Consider the following 17,119-nt stretch of genomic DNA (forward strand, 5'->3'; position numbering starts at 1 on the left):
ATTTGCTGTTTGTTGAATCGACGACAAATATTAATCTGGCGTCGAAACAAATGTGTCACAATTTCGAAATATGTTTGTTTTAAAAGCCAGCAAGCTGCTTTGATTTTGAAACAAAAAGTTTTTTTTTGATTTAATAACAAAAGATGAAACAAACGATACTAATTTTACCCATAAGCATATGTATTCAAAACGTTTAAACTTGTAAATTAAACCTAAGAAGTCTAATGTGATTTTGCTATAAATGTCAACATGTTAGGCTCGAATAACACGTCGTCTTCGACTTGGAGGAGCGCGATGCGCTCGCTCAGTTATTCAGAGTCATCATCATAGTCACCCCATTTCAGTGTCTTATTAAAACATCCAAAGAAAAATAAAAGACAACCGATTACTTAGTAACTTTTTACTAATTTTGCTTGAAATTACAAAAAAAATCAACTCAGAAGAAAAATTACAGAGAACTGATTAATTTTTGTTAATTGCAGAAATTGCAGAAAAAAATCAACCCAGAGGATTGCTTCTAGTCTATGAAACTGTCCAAATTTAACTTGGATTTTTAGATTTCTTAGATTGAGCGCAGAGTGCTTTAAAATGTCTTCGCGGCCGGTTAGCAATGAAAATGATGTAAAAATTGGCCCATCGTTACCAGAAAATAATAATGCAACTGATTGCGGTGAGACTTCATTTTAGCTTTTAAATCAAGGCTTCTATTTCGTTTATTTATTTTGAAAAAGGTTGTTTTTGCATCAAATTTTGAAATCCATTTAATTGTAGTTTTTAATAATTTTAAATGTTTGCTTTGTGAAATCCCATTGTTATTCATTACGTTTTGCATTAGAGATTGAATTTATTGCAGTGAAGAAAAACTAACAAATATGCAGTAGCCTTCTCTGTGTAAAACGAAATTTTTAGGCAGCTATTGATTTTTAATTTCAGCTTTTAATTTTTAAGTGAAAAATTTTCAAGTACAGTTAATTATCGATTTTATATCCCAATTAAATTGCAAAAAAATTAATTTTTAGAAGGTACTGAAACTATGCTTGATAAATCTTGCAACGCATCAGCGGTGAATAAAGATGACAGCGCGACGCGGCAAACGAAACGTCCGGACGACCGAAACGAAAATGAGAATAGCTTATCCGATTCACTTTCGGTGGCAAATGAAAACGGAAGGCCAAAACTCTCCTTTATCGCTTTAATTCACTTGGCTATTCGGCGGTCGAAAGAGCAAAAATTAACCCTCCGTGGCATTCTTAGGTTCATTGAAGACAATTTTCCATACTACAGTAATAAGGGACCTCGGTGGCATGCAAGCATACGTCATAATCTTTCTTTGAATGACTGTTTCATCAAAGTACAAAAGCCGTCAGGCGAAAAAGGTCACGGAAGCTACTGGATGCTCGATCCAGACGCAGCCAATATGTACGAACACGGCTCGTTTCAACGCAGAAGAACAAGATACACTAAAAGCATCATCGACAAAGGTTCCAATCCATCAGAAGCCGCGTTTTCAGACAAAAAGATAACATCTTCAAATGCCAATGAACCCGACCAAGAAGACATGTCATCTAATCAGCAACGCTCAAGTTTAATTTCTGGTGAGCAGTTTTCTGTTACTTTGAATCTATTAGGGTTTTATCTGTATTTTATTAGGACCTCAAGTTTCTAAAGTCTTCATTAACTGTTCTATTTTCAACAGGAGAAAACGAAGAAAACACAACTGCAAGAAATCAGAAAAGCTCTGCAAAGAACTCGCCTGAATTGTTAGCTGTTCCAAAAAGTGCGAGGACAGGCTTCCAGTCTTCTTTTTCAATCGATTCTCTTCTCAACAAGCAATCAACTAAAAGCCCACCTGCCGTTCATCATCCAAGACCATATTTGCAACCGGTTTTAACTACGGTTCCTCCTTGTCTAGCTATTCCGCAGCAAGTAGTACCAATGCGATATCCATCGCATCCTTCTCTAATTGGCGCTCAATCGATTCTGGGCCTGGCTTCACAACCACAACCAAGTTTGTCATCATGGCAACTACCTAGAATGTCGTGTCCGGTTCGTCGTCAAAACATGCTTCGTTCAACGAATTTTGGGCTGATCTTGCCACGATGGCATCCTTATTTAGGATGATAATTTTGTGCAAAAAAGAATTTCGACTTTTTGCTTTTCTGAAGCGGAAACACCAGTTGAAGCAAAGAGGAATTAAATTCAAGGACTTGGCAACTCGTGAAAATAGACTAAATTTAGACATAACAAACATTGTGCCAGAAAAATTATTCATTTGGCTAAAAGTCTTAAAAATGCATGTCTTGTGTCAAAATATGAAACATGTTTGGCGTGGTATATTTTGAATATTTTGTGAAAGCTTTTTGCAAATCGATTCGAACTAGCAGAGAGCTAAGCTATTTATGTAGCATTTGATAAAGAACATTTGAAACGGTATCATCATGTCCTTTGAAAGGTAATTTTTTGTGTGCGACTTGAAAATTAGCGTGATTGGCCATGATTGTAAAAAAACAGTCAAGTGTTTTTGTGTAGTTTGGATTTCAACCTGGAGTCTATAAAGACTTCCAAAAGGTTAGCCCTCAGTCAGGGCCGGATTTAGACCATGAGAGGCCCTAGGCTATTCCATTTGTGAGGCCTCTCCCTATTTTTGAGCTTAGAATTTCTCTCTGAACAACATCACATGTCATTGCTTAATATTAAAAATATGAGTGCATTAAACTCTTCGTTCTTTTTATTTTCCACGTTCATGGGTGCAAACTTTTAATTAATAGAATAAAAGTCTAGCTTAGGCAGTTTTGCTTTTAATTTTAATTTCTTTGATCAAACAACCGTTACAATAATTGTAAAGTTTATTTACGAGGACATAAGAAATAGTTACAGCCATCAAATAGAGCAAGACAAGGCTACCAAATTTTTTTTCTAGCTTTGGTCAAAGCGAAATCATGCAAAAGTTCATCAAAATTGATCTGTTTAAGTTTGTCACTCTCAATGCACGGAATGCTCAGCGCGGACAACCTTTCTTGAGACATCGTCGATCTCAATTTATTTTTGATGCTTTTGAGCCTTGAGAAAGATCTCTCTCCTGAGCAGTTTGATTGATTGAATCTTTATCCTCGGACTGGGAAAGCTTCTTGCAGAGCTTAATCCGGGCAGTTTCGCATACTTGTAGAGGCCTTGAATCACTGACGCAGGCCCGGTCGCAAAATTTGTTTTCCCACGTAGCCTACTTTCTGTCTCATTTACATATTTTGGTAAAAGTTTGTATTAAAACCGTGTGAATGCAACATATTCTCGTTGGCACGGTTGGTTCAGTGGTTTCATCCTCTGCCTCGTGTTCGTGAGAACGAGGGTTCGACGCCCTTCGAAGTCAAACTTTTTTTTTCTTTAAATTAATTTTTGCGGTGCACAAGAGCTTTTCAAAAAAAGTAGGGTTCGGGAAAGCTTATATTTTATTATCATTGCAGAATTTCATTGGCAAATAGCTATTTCGCAATCTGAATCAACCAATCTCTCAAAACACTTTCGGAAAATCTTACTTTTAGAGTGACTAGAATCAAGGCCTATGAGAGAGGGGTACGGAGGGTACGGCGTACCCTTGAGGGCCCTGGCCTGTGTTTGTTGGGGGGCCCAATTGCGATTTTATAGTTTACGCGCAAAAATGTTTGGTTGAAACCATTCTAAACGACTAAATTAAAGCATAAAAGTTGTTATTCTTTAGTCCTGGGGGGCCGTAATGTAGCAAAAGGGCCCGGAAAGGTAATTGAGTGCATTGTCAGAAAATTAGGAACCCAAAGTGGTGGTTTAATGCTTTACGTGCAAAAATGTCTTGTTGAAAGCACCCTAAATGAAATCATAAAAGTTGGTTATTTTCCTGTCTGGGGGTTATTTTCCTGTCTGTCTACTTAGCGGCCATGGCCGCAGACTGCTTTAAGGCTTGACAGGAGGTTACATCATTATAACATAGCATGATGCCCTTCTTTGTATACCGGACACTTGTAGGCTATCATTACTCAATACATAGTGAGCTGATAGATTAGCATTATCGCTATATTTATCTTAAAACAAAAGTGCCCTTTTTTCGTAATCTTGCCCCCCCAATCAAAACTCGTTCCGGCGCCCCTGGGAGGTCATGTAACACTCAGTAACGTTAACGGATTTAACATTTTTGATCAAACACACAAAAAAACAAGAAAAAAAACTACTAAGCTTAAATCCAACGTTTTCGACACCACATAGTGTCCTCATCAGAAATAATTATAGGCTACATCTAAGAGTAATAAATAAATGAATTTGAAAATTTTACATTAAAGCTGTAGGCTACAAGCAACACCTCTCATCAGCACCATAAACATTTAAACAACTGACACACGAATTCAATGCAGGATACATAAATTGGCAAGGGATAGATCACATGATATGCACAACACAAAACACTAAATAATAGTTTTTTGCCGCCTGATACTATTATTGCGCACAGATATCAACAGTAAAATGTTGTATGATGTGTGGTACGCCTAACCAAAAGTCATATCGTTTTGCCCAAGACAAAGGGGGCCCGGATTGAGAGGGGGGCCCGGAGTAACTCTTCGTACCCCTAGTGAAAATTTCTCTCAGAGGCCCTGACTAGAATTAATGAGACAGAAAGTTCGTGGGAAAAAAAATTTCGCGGCCCGGTCACCGAGATTGACAGAGTGAAGTTTCCGATTGTTGAAGTCTTGTTGCCGGGGAATTATTCCATTCACTAGGTGCCGCTGAATGGAGAGCAGTCCTTAACGTGCGTTGCTCAAGCGTACACCCCGAGAGTCGAACCAGCACCGCTTGATCTTGAAGCTTCTTCGTTCCAGAAGTGACGCACTAACCAATTGAGCTATCGGTTAGTGACCATTAAGCTTAGAAACAGTCTTAATATTGCTTTCGCGTTAGGAAAGGCAGTGTTAATTTTTTCCTTGCGTATAGCCTAATTTCACAAAGATCTCCATGAGATAAGGAAATAAATTGCTCTTCTGTACCGGCAAGCCCTTGGTTTTGTGTTTGTCTCACGTACAAATGAAAATGTAGAACTTCATCAGCAAGTTGCGGGTCAACATCTTCTGGATACGCTTCCTTTAAACGTTCTACGCTTCGTACAATTTCTACCTTAGGTGCTTTCAGATTAGCAAGAAAGAGGAACATTTCTGCAATGTCACTGTCAGGCGCGAATCTAAGAGTTTTTTTCGGGGGGGGCCAGAAAATTTGAAAATCAATTAAAAAGAAAGAAAAAGCTAAACAGATATGAACAACGATGCTACGACATATACGATATGCTAGAAAATAGACATTAAAACAACCATTTTCATCAATTGTGATGCCGAGGGACTAATATCAGCTGTTTAGAAGCATATCAAACCATTTGATGCGGAAACATACAACTTCTACAATTTTTCACAAAATTTCGGGGGGGCCCGGGCCCCCCCCATAAATCCGCGCCTGGTCACTGTACACATTAGCTCTTCTTAAATTGGCTTCAAGCGTGTCGAGCATATAGGGATAAAGGGATTAATTTCAAACCTTTCCTTTGAATAGAATTCACTTGTCTTAAAGCGTCAGGTGCATTTCTTTGTCTCCTAGTGACAGCTCTGTATAGTTAATATTCGGCATTCGGCAAGGTTGCTTTTGCTTGCAGATCAAACTCATCTCTAATTTCGCTTAGAAAGTCTGTCAAACCAATTTTGTATAGAATTTTTACTCTGAAAAGCTTGATATATATATACTTTAGGTAGGGTTTAAACTGGTCAAGTTTTTAAAAGAATTACAACTTTGAAACCGAATTTCGAGGCCCCTGGACGTTGAGGCCCTAGGCTTCAGCCTGTCTAGCCTATTGGTAAATCCGGCCCTGCCCTCAGTGGAAACCTTCAAGAGTGTCCATTATTGCTTTTGTCCTCAGATGAGCTAATCTCAGCACTAAAATTCAAATCAAAATGACGAAAAGGGATTTTGAATGAAAATTTCTCTCGAGACCGCCCGAGAAGTTCGTGTGTTCACAGGGCCTGATTAAGGCTCACGATGCCCGAGGCACAGCTAAGTTTAGGGGCCCCTATTGGCAATCGCTTTCGATGCAATGCCATGTAGTCTCTTCGAATAAGAACACTACTGAATATGCCCATAAGCGATAAATTACGAACAACAGGTATAAGGACTTCTTAGGCCAATTGGTTCAGAAGAATACAAGTCGAAGCGTGACGATTCGGAATCGTTATTCGAATTCTTGTAAGGGCCTTGTGACTCCAAAAACGATGAGAACTAATTTTGACAGAAACTAAAATTTGCAGTGTAGACCTAGCCTACGTTCTCAAGAAAATGTGGTCTATAGAGAAGTCATGTTTTTCTCAAATGAATCAATCAATGGATTGTAGCTTAAAGTTTTTGTTAGTGAAAAAATAATAGTTCTGATTTTAAATTATTTTGTCAGATTTTCTGATAATAGCCTATGCTTTAAATCAGTGATGAGCAACCTTTTTGTGACTGTGGACCATAAATTTTTTTTAGAAATCTCTGTGGACCATAGCCTTTTTTGTATATCAGATTTATAACTGTGGCTTAAGTTTAGAAAAACAACATAGTAATAAGTAATAAATTTAACCAAATATTTATAAGTAACAATTGACCAAATATCATAAAATTTTACGTCAGTGACTGCCTTGTTCTGTCACACATTAAGTTTGTTGTTTGTCACAAATTAAGTCATAATTACAAGTAAAAGTTTGATTCAATCTTAATCTTACTGTACTACGCTTATTAATATCAAGTCGTTTTTTTTTTTTTTACAAAAAATGTCATTAATAACAGAAAATCCAGCCTCAACTAGCCATGTTGTTGGAAAGGATATGATGAAACATTGTACGATTTCGTAAATCTGTAGATTATTATTTATTATTTTAAATAATTATTTTATCCGTGGACCACCGAAAATTCTCTGTGGACCACTTGTGGTCCACCTGGACCACGTTGCTCTTCACTGCTTTAAATCATTCAACTTTAAACATATTCTGGAGTTATCGTGATTTTGATTTACGAAATACACGAAACAACATTTTTTGCAAATTCGCGGACTTTGGTGCCGAGTCGTCGCGAACAGGCATATCTACAACAGAGTGGTGCAGTAGAGTTCACGTTTTAGAATTTGTAAAGGACGCAAACAAATTATAGAAAAATTTCTAGCAGCCTATCTAAAAAATAAAAAGCTTCTGGAGTGTCCAGAAAGCCTATCACTCGACTGTAAACGCTAAATGTGAAAGAAATAATTCAGTAATAAGCCTACACAATACTTCACACTAGTAGGCTACTTTCCCTGGATGTAATAAACAGTTAAACATCAAAAATCTTAACATGAAATACTTTCAGCATAAACTGTGAGATAAAAAATAAACGTTTTTATTTCCACTTTGAGCAAGGGAAGCAGTGTGTATGTGTTATAAGAAAAGCGATGATATACGCCACGTGTTGTCGCCATGTAGCCAACTGCACACTGCATAGCTGAGGTTTTTTAGTAAGTTTTCTGTAGCCTATCATTTTCTGTTTCAGTAAGCTTTTTTCCCTATATTAAAGCCACTTTCACAATATCTTGCAATTTTTACTCCGAGTCATCTCTGCTGCAAGTTCTAATCGTAAATAATACAATCACCGCCATTGCTAAATGCTTGAGACTGGTTTAGCTAAATTCTTAAAAATGCTTGCGTTTATGGATCTTTCTCGCCTATAATTAAGGAGAAATTTTGGAAGGATCGATGTTTGTGTGATATGCTTACACTGAGTGCATGATTGTAGCATAGAAGTACTTGAATTGAGGAGGATAGCCTATGTTCTTTCTGACCATGAGTCAATGGTTTCTTGTAAAAAAAACGCACAACAAAGGCAAACTGCAAAACTGATGCTCAATCTAAAGCGGTTTGTTTCCGAAAAACTATGGAATAAAAGACAAAAATGACCTAAAACAAGTATTTTCTCTTTTGTGTTAGGTGATTTCATAACTGATAGTTACATTTTCAACCTTTGATTTAATGAAAATCCAAACAAAAGTATGTTGTGATGGCAGATTTCAATCCAAAACTGATTGGTTAAAGAAACCATTCCATTATTGTTTTACTTTCAAAGTTACTTCAGTTAAAAGTCAGGTAGCTTATTAATCTATGGCACCATTGCTTACAAAACCGCACACGCCAATATTATTCGAAAGGAAATTCTAGGCATGCAATATCCTGTTATAAGTTATATCATTAGCATGATTTTTATGTGGGTGATCCATCAGAATGTCATTAGTCAGTGGTAGAAGAATACATTGACAGTAGCCTAATAAGCCAAACTAAGCAAAAACCAAGGTAGCACAGCAGACAAGTTCTGGAATGATTGATTCAACAGTACGCTTCATCCATAAATCAATTTGTTTTTACATTGATTCAACGACTGCAAACGTGTGGTGATTTTTTAAGCTTTTCTGAAATCAACAGTGTACACCCAACTAACAAAAATAGGTATTTTCACATGGATCTAACGTTTATAGACGTTAGATCAATGTAAAAAAACAACTTTGTTTAGTTTGGGCTGGTCACATCTTAATCATAATAATAGGCTACTATGGTTTATGTACTGTTTCTCAATACCAGCTAAGGTCTTTTAGCGACGAGGCTCATTTTTAATTTTAGATCAGGTTTACAATGTCATCACATCATGACCCGACATCTCACTGCGTTACGCAAGAAAGAACACAAGCTGTACCATTTTTAAAGTCTTCGGCATGGCCCGACTTAGAATCGAACTCAAGTCTACTGGCACTAGAGCCGAAAGCGATAACTACTTGGCCGCTGAGCTGGTTATTGCCTCCCTTGAAGGTCTTCAAAACCATCACATTCTCATTGATCATAAAGAAGAGTAATACATTCACCTGCAATCGGTTAAAAATTCCTTCAGTTACTGCGAACGCTATTGGAACAATTGTTGTGTCAAAGTAGGTGACTGTGGTACCGTAGTTAATGTTATCAAATTTAATTTCTAGAAATCTCTTTAGGCTATAAATTAAACGCCAGTTACAAACTTAATGATCAATTACAACCAGAGGTGTTTTTCTATCGTTTTTTTTTCAGAGAGAGGCTCTCAAAACCTAATTGCGCTGTAGCAGGCTTACTACGTCTGATCATAAGTAGCCTACCGTAGTAAGAATATTATATAGGCTACCTTGATAGAAAGAGGAAAACTTGACTTTAACATCGTAACGTGCTCCAAGTTGGTGGAGATGAACTTACGCAAAAAAAAAAACTACGCACGCACAGCCTATGTGTTGTGAGTTTACATTACAAATACCTGGTACTTTTTATTTATTTATTACAGTGCAATATCTGCATTCTGCACATGTCTGAGTTTCGGATATTCCATGCAATTAACTTCAAAAGCTTCACGGGAATATCCACAGCTCATCGATGTGTCCATAACCAGGACCGCGGAGTCGGGTGAAAAGAACTTCTCGGTTTAAAACTCTCCGGTTCCAGCTTCAGTGTTGTCAGACTTTTGAGAGTTTCCAGATTTTTTTAATTTTTAATTTTTGTCTTTTTTTACTTTTATTTTTAAAGTTAATCTCACTTAGGCTAAGTTTTACTCGAAATTGAAATGACGATTTTCAAAAAAACAAACAAGAACAAGAAATTTTATTTTCTGGAAATATTTTAGAACACAATACGGAAAACAAAAAACAACATTTTGTAAAGAGATTGCAAACAAAAACTTTATTAATCATCGTTTTTTATCAAGTTGGAGTCTGCATTTTTTACAATGATTTTGACGCTGGACATGCCAAAACTTCTCCGACCACGACTCCAACTCCATCACCCATCGAAAGTTGCTTTTGCACCATTCCATGCGTGATGACGTGGTCCATTGACACCAGCGTTGACAGGGGGTTTAGAGTGTATCATTGGACGCGGGTCCGGGACGATTTTGAGGGGCCCATAACCTTTCCAAAGGAGTGCGGGAATTTAAAGAAACCACGGCGTTTCTTAAAATATATTGCGTTTTTCTTAAAAGTGACTTGATTTAAGGCCTTAAGATCTTATTGGTACCGAGCCCAACATCCTCTCAATGGCCCTGTTCATTGACGTGTACGACCAATCGTGCGAAAACAAGTGATAGCTGTAACCAAAGCGATGTTAAGACGCAATTTGTCGCAATTCAATCCAGCTTATTGTGTTGCAGCATTGCATAATCATTCTTCTTTTGGTAGAAACACTTGCTTTTGCAATCTTCTGAGTTCTATTCACCATGTGACCACAGCCCATCCCGGAGGCGTGTTTATAATCTGCAGGTCGCGGCTGCAGATGAAATTTATTAACCAATCAGAAGGCAAGATTTGAATAAACTGATTACAGTCATGTGACTCATGCGCGTTAAAAAGTAAATTAATGGAATGTTGCACCGTTGCCAGTGGGGCCGAGAGGAAAATAGTCATTTCGATGGCGGGGCTTTGATTCCCACCCCTGCCTTTACTCTTTTTTCTTCTGTAATAGCCTACTAATTACCAAACATAGTTCAAAGCAAGAATCAACTCTTTGGCTGAGTGCTAGAAGGCTCACAATGACGCTGTCAGCTGGTTCATACAAAACATTGTCCTATAACTTATTAAAATGTCCACCGGTCAAAATACCCTATCCGCTGCAGCGACTTACAGATTGCAAATAGGCCTACGCGCCCCAAAGTCCTCCTTCATCGTTTTCTTCTCATTTGGTGGATGGAATTCTCTGTGGTACCGTAGGGGAAGACGGGGCAAAGCGGGACGCGGGGAAAAGCGGGACATCGCGATTTCTCACGTTTTGTATACTTTGGCTCCCTCTAACCGGAAGCACTAGTTAGGCAACTATGAACTGTATTTGCTGTGAAAAAATGGCGACTGGCAGAGCACAACGCGTGTCATGAGGAAGTAAAATGTGTTTTGGCATGGTTTATTATAAGAAAGAGATGGAAAAGTAGCTACCACATTGGTTAGCATAAGCGAATTTGTTGGTAGCTTTGTTTTTATCTTAGACATTGAGACAGTATTTGTTGGTAACAAAAGCAACTTTTACCTAAAACTTTACAGGTTTCAGCAGAGATGTTATTTTCCAAAGGCCATACTTTGGGGCAAAGTGGGACAGCTGTATTAGGGCAAAGTGGGACAGTGCATTAGGGCAACATGAGATTCTAGAAGTCTAGATTGTATCTGTGGTTCTTCTGTTGACTGAATTTGTGTTTATAACTGTTTTAGCCTTCAAGATTGTAAAATATTTATCAGCATTCATTTATATTGTACCGGTAGGGCTACATAATTAAATTCTGACAATAGTTCGTCGCTATAAGAGAAAAACTGCTATAGGTAAATGGACGGATAGGCCATCAATATTAAGAATGCAATAGAAGATGTGAAAAGCAAGAAGTTGTCTTTGAGAGAAGCGGCTAAACAGTACCAAATCAAGCAAAAATGAAGTGTCCCGCTTTGCCCCACGGCTGGGGCAAAGCGGGACATTAAAAAAAAAATCTTTTTGGATTTGTACTATAACAGTATACTGTTATATAGAAAGAAAGATTCTATAGAAAGATTCCGCTTGATCTTCGAACCAAATATGCTGACCAACTAAGACTTTCGATTAAAAAAGAAATTAACTAAATCCAACCATCACTGTTGCTGAAATTACGTTTTTACGAAAAGTGTCCCGCTTTGCCCCGTCTTCCCCTACTTGACTATATCCCAATAGCTGGGATCCTTCTTAGACGACAGTATATATTAAAACTACATAAAATTAATAAATGCGCTTACATTTAAGTGTTTTTCTTCATCCAGGAATAGCAAAGGTCTGCGGTGTAGGTTTAAACAGGTTTTTACTTAATTAGGAAAACAACTAACGGAAATGTTGTCCTTCTTCTATATGGGGTTTTGTGTATCCTTGGTTGCTGCAGTTGCGCAGCAACAAACAAAGGATCAACCAACTGAAGTAAAGTTAATTCAAGGTCCTCCTGGCAAACGTGGTCCTGCTGGTGTGCCTGGAGATGTTGTTCATTGTGATTGTTCGTCTCCAGACAGCAAAGTTAGTCAGCAAGTGCAACAACTGAAAGAAAAACTTGAAGAGTTTCAAGGTAAGATACGGCTTTTGAGCTTCTTGATAATTAATAATGTTTGTTTTTATATCGCGCTGCACCTGCATCCCACCGCAAATATGCGTCACTCCTCAGCGTTTTGCAAAGTAAACAATATCATTGCAGCCGTATAGAGGCGCAACCGAGTAGAAATTACTTAAATCCCCTCCATTGCTGCGTGCCAAGCAAGCATAAGATTCAGTATCACTTTTAAAAAGTCTTTGGTATGACCCGACAGGGTATCGAACCCACGCCTAACGATCCAAAGGCGGACCATTAAGCCATAGAAACTGTTGCTTTAATCAGGTTATTCGACTTGTATCTCCCGAAAGTTCTTGCAGTCATCTCAAATCGTTTTTACTTTACATAGCATCTTATTTCGATATTAAACATGTTTTGTCGCTTATACCTTTTCTTGAACACTGTTATATTTAGCATGAATTGTATTCGCTATAATACTTAATAGTAAAAAATAAAATGAACCAAACTAGATATGAAACAGATTACACTTTCAATGATTAAATTGAAACGAGTTTCACCTACGAATAGGCTTAGTGTTCGTTAGCCAGTCAGACAAATCAAAATTTTTATATTGATTTGACACATGCAGCTGTTGAATCAAAGGACCGACGTGGCAGATTCGATATAATCCTTGTGTCGTAAAGCTAGGCTTATTCGTGCAACATTGACTACTGGCCATGGCGATCTATACTACTGGCCATCCCAACGTGGCAACAGCCAAAAATGTGGGGGCCTATTAAGTTTTGGCAACTAACAGATATTAGGCGTAAAAAAGGCGTTTTTGCATGAATTATTACTAAAAACAAACACTTCTGGATGAGAAAACGAATTTTTTAACATACTGAGTGTTGTGAAAGTTGGGTCACTCTTGATTTCGTGTACCTTGATTCTGTTGATATCTTGATTCTCATGGTATTCTTAACATCTAGCTATTGTCCTGCTTTCTTGCCACTTATTTAATAATATTACATCTTAATTACGTTTTGGCACTGTATTTACAATTTTTAGGCTAAAAAACATTACTTGACCAATGAGAATTGCTGATTTCATGTTGTAACACTTATCTCAGTCGGTAAATTGAAATTTCGTATAGGCCCCCACATTATTTGGCTGTTGCCACGTTGGGATGGCCAGTAGTATAGATCGCCATGCTACTGGCACATTGAACGAGTTCGCTTTTGTCATGACATGGTGTAGGCTAGCCATCTGCCATCTGATGGTTGCAAGTGCGAATTTAGTTTTTCTGGCAATACAATTATTTAGGTACCGGTAGTAGGCCTAGTAATAAAGTAATTCTGATATCTCTATATCTCTGTCCTGGCTTCTTGATGCTTGGAGAAATGCACGTGATATAACAATTAGCCTACTGTCAAATTATACAGAAAATAATTTTTTTAACCAAAGACCATTTTGTAGTTTTGTCAATTTTGTTTAATAACTTAATTTTTAATAATCGAGTAGGCAAACTATTAGGCTTAAAACAATATCTTTATTTTGCAGGCTTATGAAAAATGCTAAGAGCTTGGTTGATGCCATCTTCTTGAGTTTAACAAAATAATTTTTAAAGTAGGCTATCTGTTAAAATATTATAGGCTTACATCACTGTACAGTACTGTAACAACAATTAAACGTCTTTACGCTTTTGTATTTCCACAGAAAAACAACAACAGCGAACATCAATCTATAGTTGTGAGCAACTAAAAAAGAGTTTTCCGGATAGCAACACTGGCTTGTACGAACTGAACGATCTAACCGGCGAGAGCTACAAAGCTTATTGTGACATGGAGACCGATGGAGGCGGCTGGACTTTGGTCGCTTCTGTTCATGATAACAACCCTTGGTCGACTGGTCGATGTACGGTCGGTGATAAATGGTCCAGCGAGCAGGGGAACAATAAATATAGAACTAAAGGAGATGGCAACTGGGCGAATCTGAATCTTTTTGGACGGGCCGTAACCGCGACTAACAAAGACCTAAAAAATCCTGGCTACTTTGAAATAAACGCAAAAGACGTCATGATTTGGCATGTTCCAAATGACACCCCACTTCGCAACTTTAGCATTTCCTCCTATTTGAAGTATCGCACCAATAATGGATTTCTTACTCGATATGGAGGGAATCTCTACCATTTTTTCTCTAAGCATTTCCCCCTGGAGTCGAAAAAATACTCTTTTCCAACTGACAGTGGTCCTGCTATTCCTGTTATTTTTGACGTAGGAAGTAAACTATCTCTTTGGCAGCACATTTCACCAAATACAAAGCCCGGAATTGAACTTGGATATATACAGGTTTGTAGGCTAAATCGCAGAAAAGCCTAATGATTCCTACGATGTTTATCGCAAGAAGGATTCAGGTATCAGCAGTTTCTTTCAGGGGCAATCAATTTTGAGGTCAGTTTACATTTACAGGATTAACACTTTTATCAGTCCAACCGACAACCGCACTGGCAAAATGCATGACCAGTGTCACAAATGTCTATAATAATTAGCATGGTCTGTGTAAAATTAGTGAAATTTACCAAGACAGCTTATTTATTTCTCAGATTGTTTAGCCACAATCATGATCTTAAAGGCAGAATCTCCTAATCTTTTATGAAAATAAATTAATTGCTTTATTAGGCTACATCTCATACAAAATGCAGCAGTCCAAATGTCCAATTAATAGGATATAACTAATAATGATAATTTAGTGGTTAGTGGTGATGCGTCACTTCCAGGATATGATCAGCAGTTGTATTGCAAAGTTTCTGGAGTGTGCGAGCGAGTTGGTTTCTGGAGTAAACTGCGAATATTGTATCCTGTGTACTATTCTTACATGAGAGACTGAAGTTAGACAAACAGTTAGACCTGCTGTTTCATAAGCATTAGGCTATTGCTTTAATCTATCAAGCATTACATGAAATGTTGGTTTTAAAGTGAAGTCCAATAGCCCAAGAAACGTTGTTTGAAACTGTGGAAAATCACACCTAATCCACCGCGATAGCTCAGTTGGTTAGGCGCCTGACTTAATGAACGAAAACGGTTCAAGATCAAGCGGCGCTGGTTCGACTCTTGGGGTGTGCGCTTGAGAAAAGCATATCGATGACAGCTTTCCATTCAGCGGCTGCTAGATTAAATGAAGCTTAACAGGCGGACACTTCGCCCTTTCAATCTCGGCAACTGGGTCAGGGATATCTAGAGAAGGGGATATGAAGGTTCGCAGCAATTTGTCTTATTCTCATGACACTACCAGGGCGGTAGTTTGTAGTGCTTTAAACATGTGGTTCTTTTTAAAATCGTAGAAAGTTTTGTAGTGCAGCTGGTACAGTGAGCTACAGGAGACAGTTAGCAAATGTTACGTAGAGCATATTTAAAGAATACTTGTTTACAAAGACAGTTGAACAGTTACCAGTAAGCTGTTTTTTTTAACAAAGCCTTTGCAGTAGGCTAGATGTAAAGCAAGTATATGGGTAGTTGAATTAACAAGCAACCATGAGCATGCTGTGAATATCCAGGCCTGATGCTAATAGCGCAATGCAAGTTATCATAACAAGATTTATTAAACTACTATCGGTGCCAATTGTCATTTTACGATAAACACAGATTATTTACAATAAACAAAAGCCCTTCTATTGTCAGACGTAATAAAAGCCTTCGTATCTCCTTCTTTAGATATCCCTGAGCTGGGTCTGCATCAGCAGTGGTTCAAAGCCTCTGAAAGTAAGTAAAATTCCAGAGTTAAGCTCTGGAATAAGCTTTCTCAGTGCTATAATAAAGATTCCCACAATCAACCTTTTGTGCCTTTTAAAACGTAGTTTTAACTATAACCTTCTTTTAGCTTCGTGCCATAAGTGTACATAGAGATGCTTTCGCCCTATGTGCTGGATTCCGACTAAAGCCGTCCTTTGAATATCCCGGACATGGATGCTTAGGTTCAACAGGATGGAATCAGCACATTCACTATTGTGGCGACACAACTGCCTACTTTGAGGGAACAGCAGCGTTTTTGACGGGTTGGACAGCAGATGAAACTTTGATCACAACAACGTATTTCATCTTTTATCGCTAGTAAGCAATAAATTATAGAAAAAAAGAATTGCATACTCACTACTCAGTGTCGTTCAACGATGTAGGCTACTCTTGCTCTACCTATGCTTTTATAACTTATGTTCGTAGTATTTTCCCTGTAGCATTGTTCGTAGTATTTTCCCTGTAGTGTTCGTACACTTTCCTTTTGCACATAACTCAGTATGGGTGGATGTAGCCTACACAACAACGCTATCTGAAGTAAATAAATATTTCAACAGTTACCAAGGTGGATTTGAAAGATTGTTGTCATTAGGCTCTCATTTCTGTTTCTTTGTTAAATTTTCATATTTGCGGCATAAACTGTAGACAAGATCAGCCTGTGGCTGATTGCATAGTCGACTGGTGAGAGCTGCAGCACGAAAGAGCGCAAATTCGACACCGCTCAAAAGCACACGGCTGTGATTTTGGCTAGACGCGCCTAAAGATGGACACGAAGATTGGCTTTCTTGCCTTCCGGTCCATGTGATCTAAATCTTTAACTGGTTGGTTTTGAATTTTTATCCTCGGATTGACAAAGCCTTGATAGGTTATTCCTTGTAGTTTCGCATACTTGTAGAGGCTCTTGACGCAGGGCCGGTTGCCGAGATTGGCGGAGTGAAGTTTTGCGATTGTTGAAGTGTTGTTGCCGGGGAATCGGCCGGGAAATTACTCCATTCATTAGGTGCCGCTGAATGTATAGCAGTCCTGAAATGCGTTGCTCATGCGCACACTCCGAGAGTCGAACCAGCGCCGCTTGATTTTAGGCCGGGCGCGTAACCACTGAGCTAACAGGGCGGACGAACTACCAGGTGTAAACCTGGATAAGAAAAATCAGCCGGGACAGCTAGTCAAGATTCTCTGCTTTACCGACAATTGCGCGGATAAAAGCGTGGAAGAAATCCGAACTGCGCACGACATATTATAAG

At 38.2% G+C, this 17,119-nt stretch overlaps 1 pseudogene across 1 annotated transcript; it reads left to right on the forward strand.

The window, feature by feature from the left end:
* The first annotated feature begins 11,918 nt into the window (after window positions 1–11,918).
* LOC145764394 (intelectin-1a pseudogene) lies at window positions 11,919–16,429 on the forward strand (annotated as a pseudogene). The gene is made up of 3 exons (XR_014288479.1): window positions 11,919–12,126; window positions 13,804–14,435; window positions 15,964–16,429. The product of XR_014288479.1 is annotated as an intelectin-1a pseudogene (transcript).
* The last annotated feature ends 690 nt before the right edge of the window (window positions 16,430–17,119 follow it).

Source organism: Aplidium turbinatum, chromosome 2 (genome assembly GCF_918807975.1).
Source record: "Aplidium turbinatum chromosome 2, kaAplTurb1.1, whole genome shotgun sequence".
NCBI classification, from domain to species: Eukaryota; Metazoa; Chordata; class Ascidiacea; order Aplousobranchia; family Polyclinidae; genus Aplidium; species Aplidium turbinatum.